This window comes from Triturus cristatus, chromosome 5_2 (genome assembly GCF_964204655.1).
Source record: "Triturus cristatus chromosome 5_2, aTriCri1.1, whole genome shotgun sequence".
Lineage (NCBI taxonomy): Eukaryota > Metazoa > Chordata > Amphibia > Caudata > Salamandridae > Triturus > Triturus cristatus.
This window is the reverse complement of record NC_140588.1, coordinates 366,822,144-366,842,588: the sequence shown is the minus strand read 5'-3', so window position 1 is coordinate 366,842,588 and position 20,445 is coordinate 366,822,144. Positions and strand designations below refer to the sequence as shown.

General features: G+C 42.7%; 1 protein-coding gene across 10 annotated transcripts in view; it reads right to left on the bottom strand.

Moving 5' to 3' along the window:
- FARS2 (phenylalanyl-tRNA synthetase 2, mitochondrial) overlaps positions 1 to 20,445 on the bottom strand; it is a 1,670,666-nt gene that overhangs the window by 657,570 nt on the left and 992,651 nt on the right. The gene's annotated exons all lie outside the window — the stretch shown is intronic.

Here is a 20,445-nt window from a genome sequence, read left to right as displayed (position 1 = left end):
GACAAATTCATTTATATTGCTTTTACAGCCACCAAGCAATGATTTCCAAGAAAGCAGGATCTCCATACACCATGGAGACATATATATCAGATAGGTTTAGCAAATATTCTTATTTTAAATAAACATAAATGTTGCTGCCTTAAGCGTGAGGATTCTTTGTGAGTTATTTTGTCTGTGTGTTCATTTGAACCTTTCTGAATCCTCATGAAGGCCCCCACGGCGGAGAAGAAGAAGAGCTACAATGCAGAAATACCGATTTAAGCTAAGAAAATGCTGAAATCCTCGCTAGGGCAACGTGACGGTCCCAGAGGCCCCGGACGAACACAGAGAAGTCAGGAATGGAGCCCTATGAGACCCGCTGGAAATCCTATCTGGAGAGCAGTTCCTGCAGAGCTGGACGAGAAACTAAGACACCAGGCGAGGAGCCCATCGAGGAAACGGAGACGAGTGCCCAGCAGTCCGGAAGCAGATCAGGTAAGTGAAAGAAGGGGCAGGACGGAAGAACAGCACACGTCTACTAGAACTTAAGGTGCTCCTACACCCTGGTCGGGCTCCTTTATACCCACCTTGCTTCACCCGTTTCACACACGCGACCGGGAGCGGAGCAGTCCCGACAGCTTCTGCCCTCACCAGAAGAGCTTGGGCAGACTTGACCATCAAGAGATATGGTTCAGCATTGTCAATTTCCTTTCAGAATTGGTGGATATGGGACTGGCCTACCGCACTATAAGTGCTTACCGTTTGGAGATTTCAGCAGGTCATGTACTTGTTCATGAAGTTCCCGTTGGGGAACACCCTTTGGTTTGGCGTCTCCTGAGGGGTATTCGGTTATCTGTCCCACCGGAACCAAAATATTCCTCACATTGGGATGTTATGGTTGTGCTTAGAATACTGTGTTCAAGGCAGGATAATCAATACCTGTTGCAGAACGAACTTACAGGTAAGCTTGCAATGTTGTGCCTAATTTCTTGTAAAAAGAGTGTCGGACATGCGTGCCCTCGATGTTACTGCGCCCATGTTCCTTTACTACTTCACGTCATACGAAAACCAACAATAGGATGGCTCTTTACCCTGCTTTTTCCTGCCATCCAGGGGTAGCGCAGTTATTCCTTTCTCTCAAGAAGCCTTTTTATCCAGTCTCTGCAATGATTATCGCCCGATGGGTGAGGTGGGCCCTACAGGAGGCAGGGATTGACACAACCTCCTTTGGAGCACACTCTACTAGAGGTGCTATGGCTCCAAAGCATTTACATTAGGAGGCCGCCTAAAGAATATTCTCAGAGCAGGCGATTGGTCTTTGGAATCAACCTTCAAGACATTCTATTTCAAACCAAATACTGGCATGGCTTCACTGGTGGTTGACCAGCTTTAAACTAGCACAATCTGAGTCTCCGGGTCCTGATATAGAATATAAAACTTCCTAGCTAACATAAAGGAAAGTTTCAATTCTATTAAGGATACGGAGGCGCAGATTATCCCACCCGATTGGATACAATCCTTTTACCCTCCCAGTACTCCAAGGGATTGCTGTTTGGATAAGTATTTGAATTTTGAAATATGATAAGATCCTTTCCAGGATTGTATACCTTACGTTGATATAAAGCAGTATTGTTTTAAGTTGACTTGAATGCCTAACACAGCATTGCTTATGGTTTTGTCTTTGTGACCATGGTTAAAATATGATGCTTGATATTTCGTGATTGCTCTTTGATCCTCAACCGGAATGTCTTATGGTTTTCTGTGGGATCAGAACAGAAACAGGAATCCTGAGAGGAATGATGCCTCGCTCGAAGAAAGAGGAAGGGCTTTTCCTTGATGCTGGATATATAGGACTGTCTCTGTGGTTGTTGTTTTTTTCACGCAAAGACTATTGGAAGTTGTAGTCTTTGGTGAATAGTTATTGTTTTAAGGCTGCTGAGCAAATATAAATGAAAGAGAAAGCATAATCCTTGCATCCGTGTCCTTAATAGAATTGAAACTTTCTTTCATATTAGCTAGTACATTTTATATTCCAATCACTTTGCAGTGCATATTTTGGGTATTTTTAGTTGTATTTTTCAAATTTGGAACGAGTTTGAAGTTAAATTATGCAGAGGAGAGTAAGAAATAGCAGGAAACATCTAGGAAAAAATCCAATATTTCTAATGTATTGTAAATGCCTATAATTAGATGAAAACCTCACTTTGCACCATATGCTAGCAGTGTTTAGAAGGTGACATATGATCAGATAACAAAGCCATACTTGCATGATAAGAACTATTCTGCTATAACAGAAATGGTTAGCAAGGCACCCCATATTGGGCTAAAGATGGGATCCAACGAGGACAAAATAGTACTCATCTTGCACCTGATACTCTCAAAGTATTATTGGATAACAAACAGTGTAAGAGGGATCAGTCTAATTGACCACCAAATGAGAGACTGAAAATGGCAAAACGTTGACTGCTATGGAAAAGAAATAGCATTTACTTCACAAAAACCGATGCAAACAATGAATATCCTTCTAATGAAACCAGTTTTTTCATGAACATTTCAAGTAATGGGTTTATGATAATCAGATATGTGCCTTTAAATATGATTGTCACGGTCTCGAAATCCGATTGAAAATTTGAGTTAGATCTCAAAAATGTAAGAAGTATTTTGCACAGAAAACAACATATATATTTATGGAAAGAAGACCAATATGGAAATGTATAGCTATGAAATAAATCAAGAAAATCGTGAGGGCATTTTTTAACATACGTTTATATAATACCAATAAAGAGTTTAATCATGGTGCAAATTCAGTTAAAAGGACATAACAGGGGAAGGCTTTGTCTCAAAGACACAATATAAGGGCGAAGACGTCGGCTAAGGACTTAAACTGTAAGGAATGTTCAATTCTGTCATTATTCTTTTTCAAGCTGTAGTACCCCCTCCCTCTGTAGTACTCCCCATGGATGCGCAGACATGAATTTAATGTTTGTTTTTTAAATAAAATGTGGTGCTACACTACATATACCTATGATTTCCCAACCACAGGCACCCAGCTCAAGTCTGAAACCCTTAGTGAAACACTGTTGCAGTATAACCAAGCCTACAGCCACAGGGTTAGTAATGAGGGCCACTGCAGGGATCTCTGTTTGACTTCATATCCTGATATAACCTGTGACATGCAGTCTAGACAGAATGACCTACATTTTATATTTTCTGTAAATATTATATTTATGAAAGAAAGGGATATATTCTCCCTCTTATGCGTAACCTGAATTTTAGACAATGTCGCCCAGCCCTCCATTACCTCAAGACATTACCGGAACCTTTTACGTGTTTTTGCTTGGCTTTGTTCTATTTATGTGTTTTAAAAAAGAGGAGATTAACTGCTTAAATGTGATCTCTTACGTATAACCAAAGGGTCTTTGAACATAAACTAGGACTCATTTTAACAAATCAAGGACTACTATTTTGCAATTTTTTTTATCTCTAGATTGTTGAATTGTCTTTTTAAACTTGATTTTATGTGTTATTGTGTGGAAATTATTGATTAATTTGTTTGTCTAGAATACTTTTTATGCCGTTTTTTTGACTAGCGAAATAAAGTTATGTGACTTGACTTGATGATGAGTAGCATTGAGTTGGGTAGCAATAAATACCTGTCATCAGGACACAAGAGGACCTCATCACCCCACCAACAGTGCACCAAGAGGCGCGTTTGCAGAGTGGTGTGAAAAGGGGCATGGCCTCGGACCACCTCTCTGCAACGCAGCTCTGTGGCACATACTGGAGGTACCTGGTGGGCTAGTTGGCCCCCAGGGACCCTCTGTATTGAAGGGAAAATAATTCCCCAAGTTACAAAGCACCAGGGGGCACGTTTGCAGAATGCTGCAGGGAGGGGGCGGGGCCTCCGGCGAGATGCCAGCGTTTTTATTTCATTTTTATAGAAGGGAGGTTGTGTGGCCCGCTTTCTTTTACAATATTTGGGGCCCTGGGGACCCCATCCCCCAGGGCCTGACCCGTTTTTTTTGGAAAGAAAAAAAATGGGAGGGGGCCGCGCGGCCCCCCTCCCGAGGCCAATTACGGCCCGGGGACCCCATCCCCTGGGCATGGCCACATATTTAGTTTAAAAAAAAAAAAATGAAGGAGGAGGGCTGCGTGGCCCCCCTTCTGAGGCCTTTATTGGTCCCAGGGACCCCATCCCCCAGGGCTGTGCCTCTTTTTAATTTTTTTTAAATTTAATATTTTATTGAAGGAGGGGGGCCACATGCCCCCCCCCCCTCCCCGGCCACTTCTGGCCCCGAGGACCCCATCCCCGGGGCCGGCCTTTTGTGTTGGGGACCGTGGGGGAAGCCCCAATGTCCCCATGGTCCCGTCGGCTGTCCGCCTCCTGCGGGAGTCGGCATTGCTTTTGAGCAAGGGGAGCAGCTGACATGCAGCTCCCCTTGCTCAAAAGCAATTCTGCTTTGCTTCCTTGAAGCGAGAGAAGGTTTCCCTGCTCTCGCTTCGAGGAAGCAAAGCAGAGTTTGCTATGGCAGGGCGGGAGCCGTGCTCCTGCCCTGCCATAGCAAACAGCAGTGTCCCGAGGGTGGGCACCCCAGGACACTGCAGGAGCCGGCCCTGGCGGGTGCGCTCCCCAGGGCCATCGAGGGCTCCTGGAGGGGCCCCCTCCCTCCATTTCAAACCCCCGGGGAGGTGGTGGTCCCTGGGGCAGCATGGGGAGGGGCAGGAGCCCCCCACACAGTTTTATTATTTTTTTATTTCAGCCCCGGGGAAGTGGCGGTCTCCGGGGCTTGGGGGAGCCAGCGAGGCCCCCCTCATTTTAAATATTGAATGCCCTGGGGAGGTTGTGGTCCCCGGGGCAGCGTGGGGGGGTTGGGACCCCCCACGTATTTTTCAACAAAGCCCCGAGGAGGTGGCGGTCCCCGGGGCTGCGGGGGGCCGGGTCCCCCCCGCATTCAATTTCATAAGCCCCGGGAGGTGGCGGTCCCCAGGGCTGCAGGGGCCCCCACAAATAAAACAATGATTGCCCCCGGGACCTGGCCCACCCGGGGGCTTTTTCAAAAAACGAAGCACGGAAGCCCGTGCTTCGTTTTTTTTACATTTTCTCTACAGGATTTGCGACCCCATCGCAAATTCTACCTTTTTTTTTTCTTATGCTTATTTTAGCCCTGGGGGTCCTTGTGAGACCCCTGAGCAGGCCTAGGGGGTCAGGGTGTTTCTACCCTGCCCCCTTTTCTTCTTTTTCTTTTTTTTTTTTTACTCTTTTCATGTGACTCGGTTACCGAGCCACAAGATGGCTGCCAACACTTCCTGGTTTGGAGTGTTGGCAGCCAATCAGAGTGAAGCTCGTGCCCGGGAGGGTTCGCGAACCCTCCTCAGTTCTCAGACATCGATATTTTTCTTTTTCCAATTTCTCTGAAACTACTGAACGGATTTACACCATTTAACAAAAAGGTCTCTTTCTGAACCAAGACTTACCTTTTTGCCAAATTCGGTGTAATTCCGTTCAGCAGTTCGGGCTGAAGCCTGTTCCAATTTTTTCCTATGGAAATTAAGATTGAAAAACGCGTTTTTGGAGCCCTCTTTTTTCTCGGCCCCAACTTGAGGAATCACCCCGAAACTTTCAAGACAGGAGCTGACCTGAGCGGGCCACTAGTTTTATAAATTTCCCGAAGATTCGTCAAACAGTGCCAAAGTTATTGGCAAAACGAAAAATGCTTTTCCTATGGAAACTAGGTTCTAACTATAACTACGTACTGGAGATATATATATACATATTCACTGAAAAAACCATAGGTTTCACACATGTTATAGTTAGCGGAAATTTTACTGATAAAAAACCAATGAAATTCCCCCGTTATAGTTACTGCAGGCAACTATAACTCACGCGACCGCAATCCTCTGCTGATGCTAATACTGTATTTAGACACTTATTTGCCCATGTCTTCTTCCATACATTTTTAGCTATACATATATTACAAATATTTTTTTTTCATAAAGACACATATGTCATCAGCAGAAGATTGCGGTCGCGTGAGTTATAGTTGCCTGCAGTAACTATAACGGGGGAATTTCATTGGTTTTTTATCAGTAAAATTTCCGCTAACTATAACATGTGTGAAACCTATGGTTTTTTCAGTGAATTTGCAAGGTTTTTTAAATGCTAATTCCTAACTATAACGTGTGTGAAACCTATGGTTTTTTCAGTGAATTTGTACGGTTTTTTAAATGCTAAGTTACTTTACGCCATTCGTGGCGTGCGCGCCCACTTAACGCAGTTCGTTCTGTGCGCGCACGGTGCGCTTCACGCACCGTGCGCGCACAGTGAGCACGCGGTGCGCTTCGCGCACCGCGCGCCCACTTTACGCAGTTAGTGCCATGCACGCATGGTGGGCACGCGGTGCGCTATGCGCACTGCGTGCCCACGTTACGCTAGATGGGCCATGTACGCACGATGCGCTTCGCGCACCGTGCGCACATGGAGGACATATGATGCACTTCGTTTTGAAAGGTAATATTTTAATTTTTCGTATATTTTATAAGCCATGCACAAATGGTGCCCTTCGGGCACCATTTGCACACGGGGTGGAGAGAGTGTGGATAATTTTTTTTTTTATTTTTATTTTTTTAAAATTGTAGTTTTTTTCAGCTGTGATAAGGCATGCACAATTGGTGGCCTTCGGCCACCAATTGCACACGGGGTGCAGAGAGTGTGGATGATGTTTTTTTTTTTAATTATTTTTTACCGTACGCGTACGGTAAGCGTAATCGGCAAAATTAGCGAAAAAATAAAAATTCCGTTTTTGGCCTTGGAGGATCTTTGGGGACTCCCTCAACATGCCTATGTGTGTGGGAGCTGTCTAAACAGCCCCTTTACATGTTTTTGGGCTTTAAATTTTAAAAATCGCTCTCAGTGCGAGAGAGAAAATGGCGGCCGCAGCTTCCTGGTTTCGGCCGATTCGAATGTTTACTAAGATCTAAGAGCCAATCAGAATCGCGCTCGCGCACGCCACCGTACGCGTACGGTAAGCGTACCGTAAGCGCACCGTAAGCTGGCTCAGATATATATATTGATTTAAAGGCTATTTTCTCAGAATCTACTGAACAGATTTACACCAAACCTACAAAAGGCACTTCCTTGACCTGAGGACTACCTCTCTGCCAAATTTCTAGTAATTCTGTTCAGCCGTTCGGGCTATAGCCCTGTCTAAAGGTCCTATGGAAAAATGCATGGGAAAAACGCGTTTTGGGACCCCCCTTTTATCTCAGCCCCCGCTTGACGAATCCCCCCGAGACTTTCAGGGTAGGAGCGGAGCGTAGCGCCCCACCTATTTTGAAAAATTCGCGAGGATTCGTCAACCGGCGCAAAAGTTATTCAAAATAGAATGTTGCGGATTTCCTATGGAAACGTGGTCCTAACTATAACTACCTACTGGCGACCGCCAGTAGGTAATATATCCAAAAACTGTTCCAACCCCGCAAATCACGAGCGAGCGGGGATCGTTTGGCAAGGACCTCTTGAAGAACATCCGTTAGGAAATCAAAATCAGGAACACACCAAATTGAAGTGCAAGTGCATATTTAATGATCAGCACAATTACTCCAGAGATTGTTCAGACATAATGCCTGCCACTGACGCGTTTCTATCGCCTCCGCGTGCTTGATCACATGACACGCTTCGGTACGGGAAGTACTAAATACAAAAGTATGCACTATTTCCTGTGAATAAATGACTACAATGTGAATGGCAATAAAAGACAGACTTTGGATACTCAAAAATACCGAGAAACTACCAACAGTTCATTTCATAAACACAAATATCAGTAACAACTCAATGAATGTAGCGTCATAAATCACCATAATTATCACATTGTCAGCATGAGATACGCACTGGATTTGTATATCCGATCAGTACAGTTATATTTGTCAAAAGATTGAGACAGAGAGAGCACATTGCCAATGCCGAAATGAACATGGCAATGGAGATTAATTCTCATACAATCCTCGCATGTAGCATTCAGTTGTCATTACATAGTCAATATTTGCAGCACTATATATAAGAGTCCACAGAAGTCTGATGTATAACTGTTGTCTGAGCACATGCTATCGACCAATTATTATATCAGACAATATAGAATACATTGTATCATTATGCGATATTGCAAGGATATTAAATAAGGTGCGAGTGCAAAATAAGCTCATTGAACTGTCAATAAGCAATACCAACTATTATATCTGGCAATGTAAAATACATATACCATTGTACAATACTGCAGAGATATTAAATAAAGTGCAAGTGCAAAATATATATATATATTTTTTTTAATGTATTTGCCCTCTAAATGATCACCGGTTGAGACATTGTTCTTTGTCTATACAGCACTGGCACTTAATCATCAACACCGGCGCTCTTCATGAGTACCAGTTAAGTACACATTCATTTATAGTAAGCACGGGAGATCAAGTGATTTGCCCAGAATTACATGATGTTGAGCTCCAAAGTCGGCAGTTCTGGCCATTACACCACATCCTCTCCCCACATTCATGGTTTGTTTTAGGCAGAACTAACAGGAGAAATTAGCTGGTGCAAGCTGCCTCCTGACGAGAGCTCCGGCACTTATGTTTTTTTACAAATTGACTACTGGTTTTAAGATGCCAGACTGACTCCCTAAAATGTAGCTTCTGTTCCGTGGGGGCACCTTTAATAAACACTTACAGAGAGTCTGCTGCATGCTGGTGCCCATATACAATTGCTGGCATCAGATGGTACAATAACATACAAGCTGGTCTCTATAAAGGAAACTGAAATACCAGAGTGACTGTACAGGCCACATGTCACCCTCGGGTAGAGTGGAGCTACAAAAGGATGCAAAGTAAACAAATATCTCTAAAGTTAACAGTTCAAAGCAATGTTTTGCAGAATGTTCGAGTGGAGAGGCAGGTGGGGTAACTTCCTGAAGTCTGTATGAAACCCTGTGTGCTTGATATCCGGTAATGTCAACACCTTCTATACCTGTAACTAGAGAAGAGAAGCTATTAGGCAATTAGGATTCTTCACCTGTCAATAGCCTGGAGGGCACCACGTAAGTTGTAGAATTACTTCTCTTCAAATATTTTGTGAAATTGGGAAATTTTGTTGAAGCAAAAAGTGCATAAGATCTGGGTGCAACAACTCCCTCCTTCAGACCAGCACCCCCACAATAACTGATATAATCTGGACTTTGAAACTCATGTTAGTCAGCAGTTCAATACTTTAAGAAATATCATTTAATTTTGACATTAGATCATCTTAATCAAAGGCCCTTCATAGAAAATTGTGTGACCCAAATGCCTTTTCTGAGTGTTTATTAGAGAGGTGATCATTAACTCTCTTAATGGCATGCTGTCCGACCGGGTTATATGGTACTGAAAAAGATTAACTTGACTTCAACTCAGGTACAATAAATATTATGTACCTTGATGACAGCAGCTTAACTCTAGATCAAGCCCATAGCCAGCATCAGGAAACCCTACAGAGTAGCAGTCCACCCAATGTACATTCAGGGTCAATCTCTCACCAGTTGCAAATCACCACTCTGAAGGAAGATTGATTGGTTTAGGCATGACTCAAACACACTGTGATCCTCCCATACTAGGTATGAGAGAGGTGTTAAACAAGCACTACCCATGTCACCACTATGTGGCTACAGCTAGGATCGTAGCAAGACCGTTTTTTGTTTCAGTAATAACTTTAGTGCCATTTGAAGAATCCAAACAAAGCTTTTAAAAAAAAATGATCATCCATCTCAGCTCGTTCATTTAAAGTTTCATACTGATCTGTCAAGTGGAGTCTGAGAAAAAGAGGGAGGGACAAAACATTGAGTTTGCATGTTAATTCCCATAGCAATTTCTGCTCTCCAATAAAGAACAAGCATTGGAAATGCAATAGGTCTTGCCTGTGATTAAGTTAAAGCCTTTGCTTTGCTAATGGTATTGTATAGCAAAGCAAATGGCTTTAACTTAATGAAAGGCGAGACCTATTGCATTTTTAATGCTTGATTAGGACTTGTGCCCTGTGGGTAGCTCCTCCAGTTTGTTGTTTTAATTGCATTTTCTATGGCTTTTAGTTTTGTTTATCCCATCATAAACTTAGGACCACGAGTTCCAGAAAGCAAAGGAAAAGTCTTGATATTATCAGATGTTCGCGCAAGGACCGGGGAAATTTGAGATCTCTGCTTCAAGTCTCTCCATTGGTTAAACAAAAAGAGCTAGGAAGGGACACGCGTGTAAATAGCATTTACAAGACGGTTACTACCCCTGACGAGGCGTCGAAGCGCTTTTCAGAAAATTGCCAGCTATTTTTTAACACTGCCTTTATTCAGTGTATTTTAAACGAAGCGTTTCCTCGTGTAAACGTGAAATAAAGAATTCTCTCTGATGCAGGCTGTAGATATTACTTTTGGGGTCCCTGGAGTGCAGCGAACGGTGAAATGTAGTTGCCCTTGTCATCTCACGGACCGGCGAAAGGGTGAACAGGAGCCTTTCTTCAGAGCCAGTTACTTAAAAGAGTCTCTCCCAGCAGACTTTGATTGGCCCAGAGCTGGTGACATCATATGTTTTGGAAGTGGAAAGTCATGTGTTTGCAGAAGCTCCTTGTTTTCTGTTCAGATGGGAACAGAGCAAAAAAAGACAGCCTTGAATTTCAAGAGGGGGTTGCAGCGCCGCACCTGTACCCCTGTGTGAACCGCTAAAGAGCCCAAAAAGGGAGACGCGGGACTGAGAACAAGCGGCCACGAAAGTGAAAACGACCACGAAAGCGACGCTAATTAAAGAGCCCAAAAAGGGAGACGCAGGACTGAGAACAAGCGGCCGCGAAAGTGAAAGCGATCGCAAAAGTGACGCTAATTAAAAGCACAGGCGACAAAATGGCGTGGGACTGTCCACAGTCCCTACGGACACGCGCATGCTGTTTGCAATGGACAAATGCCGAGAGCAGCCATCTTTGTCCATGCAGACGCGTGCATGAAAGCCCTCGGCAGAATTGATTCCAAAAGGTACTCGCAAGGGCGAGACCTAAAAAGGAATGACCAGAATTACACCAAATTTAGTAAGCTAGAAATTTAATCAGAGAGCATGTTTTTAGTGATTTGGTGTATACTTGATGAGCTGTTTTGGAGAAATTAGCGTTTAATGTGTTGCTCGTGGTGGTCATACAGGGGTTAGAATGTAGGTATTTCTGGATGGTTGGGCCTGCAGGAGTCCAACAGTACTGAAAATTCAAAAGCAGACTCTTCGAATTGGCTCAGGGAGCTTTTTCTCCTGTTGGCCATTTCGGTTCCGCAGTACCGAGCAATCTGATTGGCTGACTCCAGCTGAGGAAAAAATGTGGCAACTGCGATTATAGGACTCCGGGACTCAGTCTCCGTGTCCTTAAGATATTTTTGAAAAATAGTATAAGGGTGCAGGGTAGGGCTACCCTGACCTCCAGGCATTTGTGGGGGGGACCCAAAGGGAACCCCCCTCCATTATCAGGTTACATAAAAAACAAGCATTTGCAATGCAATAGGTCTCGCATTTACGCGAGTTTGAGCTATTAACATTCCAAATAACAGTGCCTTTTATTTTTGTTTTTAAAACATAAATAAAAGGCAGTGTCATTTACAATACCAATTGCTTAAACTTGCGCAAATGCGAGACCTATTGCATTGCAAATGCTTGTTCTGTCTATGGCATTAACAGCAAAAGTGGTTCTCCCCCTACAAAAGCATGGAAGGGATAATGCGTCAAGAGGCAAAGTGGATGCTGTCCCAGCAGGTAGTACTAGAGGTCACCGGTATTGGCATTCACCCTGAAGAAACTAACCAAAAGAATATTCAAAGTGGCCTTCGATGTGCTAGTAGGGACTGAAAAGTCAAGTTTTACTGGGTCCATTAGGTCATTCTTAGGAGCAAGCCTCAATGGATATCATTTGGATCGCATTTGTAAACCGGAGGAATAAACCTGTTACAAGCATTTTTCTGAATTCTGGTGACATTTACATTGGTGGGATTCAGGAAGGCAATTAAGTACGGGTGCCTGCCACTGGTAAACTGTTAGCACGGACAAAGTACAGACAGAGGTATTCAGAAGCTGAAAACTTGCTGCAGCATATTTCCTACGGAGCCTATGCTGCGTAAAGTTATTTCTACAAGGCTAATGTTCTATGGTTAAATGGAGGCAGACAAAACAAGCCAACACTTACCCTACATAACGCACGTAGTGCGCCGGAGCCCAGCTGCATGTGGGCAGTTCTGCAACAGAAGGGGCCAGATGGAGGTAGGGAGGGAGCGAGGAACAGGAAAAGCGTACGCGTGCACATATGCTGTCCACGCATGCACATCTCGATGAAGACAGGGAGGGAACGAGCAAGAGGAAAAGTGGAAGTGTCCACATGTGGAAGCGAAGCAAAAGCACGCGTTGTGGTAACGCTGCAAGCCTTACGCGTGCACATGAGCTGTCTGGGCCGAAGCGCAAACGGACGCCGTGAGCGTGCACGTCACCTGTCTGGTGGAAAGTGCACATCCCCTGTCCCACTTCCAAACGAAAGTCGACAACAATAGATCTCGCTAGCAACAGCGCTTTGCGCTGGGTCGCTAGGCGAGACCTAAATATAGGGGAGTAGTGGCTACCGAGGTACTACCACAAGACATAGTGCCGGACTCCCGTGAGAAACCATGGAACTCACGTGGAAGCCACAGGGAAGATGGCATTGTACTTCGGTACCATGAGGGTGAAGCTTGCACGGCAGTAACGCAGCACACAATTTTTTTTCAAGAAATAGAAAATGGATAATCTACTGTAATAAACGCTTTGACCTTTCTTACAGATTTTATGGAACAGGCTTTGGTTTTGTACCACAACTTTTTCTGAAACATACCTCTGCAACCCACATCAGGTGTGCTTAGCCTTTACCTTATTTTACATGGGCATTTTTGTAACTGGTGGAGATTGCACCACCCACTCGCATTGTCCAACAGTACAATAGATGTGAAATAAGCCTTTTTCAAGTTAGTGTTACAAATAACCTATAGATTAGCCAGACGTGCAGACATTGCATTTGTGCAGTAGTCCACTTGGTTCCAACATTGTTGTCTGCTATGAGTGTTGCCTACAGGAGTTAGTGATTTTTGCAGATTGACGTATTGTTGGATGCATAGTTAGCCCACTTGGGTTTCATACCATTGATTTCCCCAGAGCGTTATTCATTTGATTTGTTTCTGGAGTATAGATGGGCTTTTAATTTAATTACTTTTTTGGAAACTTGTGAATTACATTTCCATTAAGGAGAAAGTGGACTAGTGTGCTCCTTTAAGTTCTAGTTTTTGAATTCGTGCATTTTACTACTTTACAAGATAGCACCCATTTATGTGCTCACAGTTTGTTTTCTATGTTTGCGCAACATTTTAGGTAAGGGAATTCAATGGCGGTCATGTGATCAAGACCATGTGAAGTTGAAATGTGGCACGGGTTTATGCTGACACAAATAAATGCATGGAGTTACTGCAACTGCACGGAGTGAGTGAGCACCTTCTTCGTATTTGGACTGGATATTTATCGCCACTGAGTTGATATAGTTAGGACCAGGTTTTCATAGGAAAAGCATTTTTTGGCTTCATTATAACTTTGGTGCTGTTCAACAAATCTTCACGAAACATTAAAAAAAAGTCTCATCCACCTCAGTTCCTTCCGTTAAAGATTTGGGGGGATTCATCAAGTGGGGGCATAAGGAAAGGGGGGGGCTCCAAAACACGTTTTACCCTTTAATTTTTCAAAGGAACATTAGACACAGCTGCAGCCAAAACCGCTGAACGGAATTACACCACAAGTTTATTTTGATTGATTTGGTATCAGTAGTTTTTGCGAAATTAATGTTACATATAGATACTTCACACCGTGGAGGATCTGTGGTGGCACCACATCCATAGACAAGATCTGATTGGCTGCCACCACATAAAGATGTGATGGCAGCCATTTTAAGACTTGGGGACTCAATCCCCTGTCCTGAAAGAAAATGTAAAGAAACATTTAAAGGGACAGGGTAGAGATACCCTGCTTCCCCTAGGCCTAGTTGGGGGAGGGGGTTATATTTTGGTGTTCTGACAAAAGTCAGCAAGTTTGCCTTACTTAAAATAACAACAATTATATTGTATCATCACATAGTCGGCCTAGCCCTACTGCACGCATGACATCGCGGGTATGGTTGCAGACCAGACCCTGTGCCCAACAGCACGCTGCACACAACTAAAGGTCATGCGCTGCAGAGGTAGTGCGCTCGCAGGACCTGTCCAACCCCACACCACGCACAGTGATCAACATCTTTATTACGTTTAAAAAAACATAGAATTTCGCAGAATAAAACTAAGAGTGACATAGTTAGAAATTGTAATAATTTGTTTCTTTACATTTTTAAAAAACATTGAAAGTCACTGGAAAAAAACAACGGTTAAAGAGGTGTTATAGTTATATGAAAATGTCAGTAAGAACATATTATTTTAAATGAACAAATCCACTGAAATTCACCACTTATAGTTATCTCAAGTAACTATAACTCGAGCCCTAAAGTAACTATAACTCACACTCTCGCCATACACTGCTATTTACCTCACATATTTCATCACTTATGACATGTTCTATGACATCACTGACAATATCACTGTAACATCTGAAATGACATCGTTGATGACAACACTTTGCATGGCAGGGAAGTGAGTTAGACTTTAGGGCATTAGTTATAGTTACTTGAGATAATTATAACTGGTAAATTTCAGTGGTTTCGTTTGTTTAAAATAGTATGCTTTGGTGACAATTTCCCCTAACTATAACATCACTTTAACCTTTGTTTGAAAGAAAAGAAATACATATATATGTATTTATATATATATATATAGAGATAGATAGATAGATAGATAGATAGATAGATAGATAGATAGATAGATAGATAGATAGATAGATAGATAGATAGATAGATAGATAGATAGATAGATAGATAGATAGATCAAACGCTTGTTAAATCTGAAGAGACAAATGGAGCCAACTTCAAATGTGATTCTTCATTCTTTACTTTATTTCGAGCACGTCAGCCATGATGCGTTTCAGCCGACACAGTGGCCTTGTTCACACAATTTTGCAGCATCAATATCAGTGGCTCTTTTACATCACGTGCTTGAATGGCAACGAGGACACACTCGTGTAAGTTTTACGCTACTTACATTTAATTAAATTTAACAATGTGTCCTAACGAGTTAAATAATCACTCGTAAGCGTGGAGGGAGGTTTGATATTTTGTGACTAAACTGTAAAGGAGTCGCACTTGTTACACTTTTTCCTCAGGCATTACATGCTATTGTTTGACGTCGCACTGATACTGTTACACTTCAGACTAGTGTAATTGTTTTTTCAGAGATATATATTTCCCATGCGCAGTGAGGGTACATTACATACTTAAAACTACATAATTGTTTTCAGACAAGTGTCTAAGCATTACCTTTTACTGAGTAATGGGGCATCTCTATTCCAAATCTGTGTATATAATGGCAAGTGCCTATTGAATCACACAGCTTATTTTTTATACAAACTCTCCACCCATCAGATAAATCGGAAACTGCCCGAATAATAACAATTGCCCAAATGCTACATGATATATGCCAGCTATACAAGGAGTGATTTCTTTCTCATTTTGGGATTTGGTGATTTTTAAAATCATTACAGGTCCACATTTCTGTTCCTTCTTCCTGCTACGAGCCTTTTCTCACTTTTTCTCACTAACCTGTGTAAATTCACAGCCATGAGTGGAATTCTTCATCATGGTTAATCTCTTGGGGTGTTTTACTGTCGAGTCATAGGATATACCTTGTCTCAAATTCACGGAGCGCCCTGACTCTGACTCCCCCTTTTCTGTTTGGTGCAATTGCATCTATTACAAAATAGGTGACTTGTGTGGGATCTTTTTGGTGTATATTTTCACAGTGGCCGGCTACCGGCTATGATCTATCCGCGTATGTTATAGCTCTCATGTGTGCTTTGGTGATATACATACACAAGTGGTGGTTGCCGCTGGGTAGTTATATGTAGGTTACCACAGGAAATGCTTTATTAGTTTTGCCAATAACTTTGGTGCTATTTGACGAATCTTCCCAAAATGTTCTAAAAAAAGTTGCTCCTTGTTGCCTAGTTTGTGCATGGAAAGTTACGGGTTGATCGTCAAGTCAGGAGCGAGATAAAGCGGCGGGGTATCAAAATGCAAAATCTCCATGCATTTTCCATAGACATTTTTAGGAAGCACTACCGCAAAAACTATTGAATGGAATTACAGTTTAATTGGCAGGTAGCTAGATCTTAGTCCTGAAAGCATGATTTTTGTGATTTAGTATAAAACTGTTCAGTACTTTTTGAGATATCTGGGGACAAAAATATTTGTATATCCGGACAACTAGGTTCGAGGGACTCATAAGAGAATCCCTCAAACCTATTTTTAAGGAATAGAGCATTGTGATTGGCCCAGGGGGCTTTTTTCCCATTGGGCCAATCTGCTCCCATAAGAGTCACGCTCCAAGCTGGAACGAGCGTGCTGATTGGCTGCTTGTAACATGAAGACAAATGTTGCAGGCAGCCATTACAGGACTCATGGAACAGATTTGCAGTCCTGAGTTTAAATAATAAAAGAACTATAAGGGGGCAAGGTAGGGATACCCTGTCCCTCTAGCACTTGTGTGGGGGTTTCCTATGGGATTGCCGCTTTAAAAAAAAAAAAAAAAGAAAGATAACGCCTGCCAGTGTTTTACATTTAATGAATTTGATCCCCAAGGTGGGCCAGGGCCTCCTTCATATTATATATATGTCGGGAGGGAACTGGAGATGGGCCCGCCTCCCTGAGCCACTCAGGATCCTAGGGACCCCATACCCTGGGGCAGGTCCGCTTTGAAGGGGAGGGTGGTATGCAGCATTCTTCCTTGAACCACTAGTGGGCCCTGGGGACACCATCCCCTGGGCTGATTTGTTAAAAAAGGGGTAGGGGGCATGCAGCCCCCCTAGGGCATTCTGTTGGGCCTTGAAACTACAAAAAGAGGAGGGGGTCCATGCACTCATATTCCTGTAGTGGTATACATCCCGGGGACACAAACCCCTGGGGCTTGATAATACACAGTGTAAGTGGGAGCCCACTCCGGAACACTGTAGTTCCCTGCCTGGGAGAGTGAAGGCATGCACTGCCCGCAGTCTCACTTTGCTCCCATTCAGCAAGAGCAGTAGAATAATGCTGCTCCCTTCCACGTTGGAGCAAAGGAAAGGTACCAGCTGGGGAGCTGGCTGGGGCCTTGGGGTTACCCCTGCGGCCCCCGATTTAGTGGTATGTGGGTGGCCCTTGTCGTCACTTGGGCACCCACCAGAGCCCCCACGGAATGGAGTCCATGGGGACGTAAAGGCTCAGAGAGCGGGCTGTGCACACCCTCCCTGAATTAAATAAAAAGGCCATTGGGAGGGGGTCTCCGGGGATCTTAGTGGCTTTGGCAGGGGGGCTGTGTCTCCCTTAATTTTAAAAAAGGCCCCAGGGGATGGCATCCCTGGGGCCTGAAAAGGCTCTGAGAGGGGGACCGCGTGCCTCTCTCCCCTTATAAAAGTAATATATGGGTGTCCCAGGTGGGCAGAGGACACTCAAAGTAAAAAAGAAATTAAAAAGTGAACGATTAATGAGCAGTGGAGCTGCTCATTTGATATAAACTGCTCCTTTGAAGGAATATCCTGTAATGCCCTCTAAGGGCTTTATTTCTTTATATTTTGGTGTTAGCTTGTAGGTGCCTCAAGTATAGGAAAAATACCACCAATCGTTTTTATGTTGTTGGGGGGATGAAGGGAGTCCAGTAGCCCCAGCAACATTAAAAAAAAACAGTACATCTACTTGGTAATTAAATCCATGACGCCAGGAGAACTTACCATATTTTCTTAAGCACTCCTAGCCGGATGTATATGCTCTTCAGTTGGAGTGCGAGGCTCTCTTGTAGTTGTTTTTATGATTGCATTTTCTGGGCCGAAGAATGTAAAAGAAAGACTCAGAGACATGTTTACTTAAAAAAAAATATGATGTCTCTGAATATTTATTTCAACTTTTTACCCACAAAATATAATAATAAAAACTATGCAAAAAGAGAGAATCACAGGCATGTTTAATTTACTAAAACTTTACTTTTTTTTATAATAATCAATATTAATAAACATTGGATAGTGCAAATTATTGAAATATGCACTTGATTAATAGTACTGGTGATCTTTCGAGAAAGAGGATAGATCTGCTTTAGATATATAGATATGCTTATCTTTTGATAATGCCAAAAGGCTCACTTTTTATATTTTGGTGTTGTGACTCTTTGACAAAGTCAGTACATCTGCCTGAGTGTGGCAAGGTCCTGTGAGACCAACCGCATCATGCACATGCCAGAAGTCAATGCGTGGTGTAGGGTTGGCTACTCACAGGCCAGGCCATGCAACCAAACCCCTGCCATGCACAGCCAAAGTCCGTAAATGGCAGGTTGGCTTTACATATGGTAATAAAAGATGACTTCACTTAAAAAAAGAAAAAAAAGAAATTCACTGAAAGAAACAAGGTTAAAGTGATGTTATAGTTAGGTCAACTCTTCAGTGACAATATAATGTTTTAAAATAATAATAAACACAAACTCACCAATTATAGTTATCTCTAGCAACTATAACTCTTGCCCTAAGGTAACTATAACTCACGCCCTCTCCATGCACTGCTAATTACCCCACACATTACATCACTCATGACATGTTCTAGAATATCACTGACAACATCACTGCAACATCAGAAGTAACATAATTGATTAAAAGACTGAGTTTAGTGGAGCCTCGTGTTATAGTTACCTTAGGGCACAAGTTGTGGTTAATAGAGATAACTGTATCTAATGAATGTCAGTTTTTTTTTTAATTTAAAAGTTGTCACTGAAATTTTCACCTAAGTAGAACATCACTTTAACCTTTGTTTTTTTAGTTACTATTTATTTGTATATTATATTATATTATATTATATTATATTATATTATATTATATTATATTATATTATATTATATTATATTATATTATACCTTCACAAAACTTTCCACAAAAAGCTCAAATCAACTCCGCTCCTTAATTTAGAGGTAATCTGTCAAGCGAGGGCCATGAAAATGGGCAGATCTCAAATGTGGTTTGCCCATGCAGTTTCCCATAGGAAAAGATTGCTTTTACTTTGTGTTGATTTGAATGGTATGAAATAGTTTGTGGTGGTCCATTGCTCTGGCACTGGCTCAGTTTACAAGACAATTATGCCTGCATGCCTATACAAGTGGTGTGGAAGAACTTTTATTCGAAACATAAAGGAGGTTGTAGGTGTAACCCTCATAGCTAAGTAAACTTAGAGGGGAAGATGCCAGAGAGATAGCTTAATGAGCTGAGCATTCACCACTGCTTATCAGCAGGTTATGGGCTTGAATTCTGGATGCAGTCACCCCTACCAACTTAATAGGATCATTATTGAAAGGTCAAAACACAGTTCTGAGAGAATCACTGTTCAACACTTGGTACTAATGGCACAAGCACAAGGTAATCCCCAGAGAAGAGTGTGTTTAGTTCAAGCAGTAGCAAGTATTTTGAAATAAAGAACACATCACAACAAAAGTCTCAAACTGATTTAGAAACATTTAATGTGCAAAAAAACACAAAGATCATTACAACAGGATAAGGAGACCAGAAGATGTAAATTTTTTAAGACAATATGTGCCTAGAAATTGTAAAGCGCCACTGGAAACAATAGTTTACAGTTGACTGGGACCTAGGTGTAGTTTCAGGCTCACTGCAATAGAGCAGAGGCTGGATATACTAGGGAGTATGGATACATCCCGTCGAAGTTTTGACCTTTGAACTTAGCCCCACATTGAGAGTCAAAGTCTTCCAGCATGGCAAGGTCCAAGGCTGAAGCTGGTCCCATGAAGTCGGGTACATTGTTGGCAAACACAAAATGAATCTGTTGGTTTTGGCACAAAAAGCTCTTAGCAGGACAAAGTTGGATTTTGTGACCCCTGAGGGCAGTTCATCAGTCTGATAGATGTGTGTTATTCCTTGGTCCATAGTTTTACCTTCAGACGTAGACACTTTTTGGAAGTCAGAATCGTCCAGTTGGGAAAGACTGGAAGCAGTAGCCAGGTAGGGGCCCACAAGGCTCGATAACTTTACCCCAATGACTTGCTAAGCCGATTTCAGCGCAGCAAAAAAGCTCAAAGTGGGATGAACTTGATTTCCTTACCTGCTTTGGGTACGACTTTCCTGGGCAAACCTTAACACCTTGTCCTGGTCCTCTGCAAGTGGAAAAAAGTAATATTTCTTCAACTCCTGAAAAAGTTTCTTCTCATCTGTCCTTCAGCCCCCTAGCTCCTCAGAGCAGGCTTCTAGGCATCAGGTCTCCCC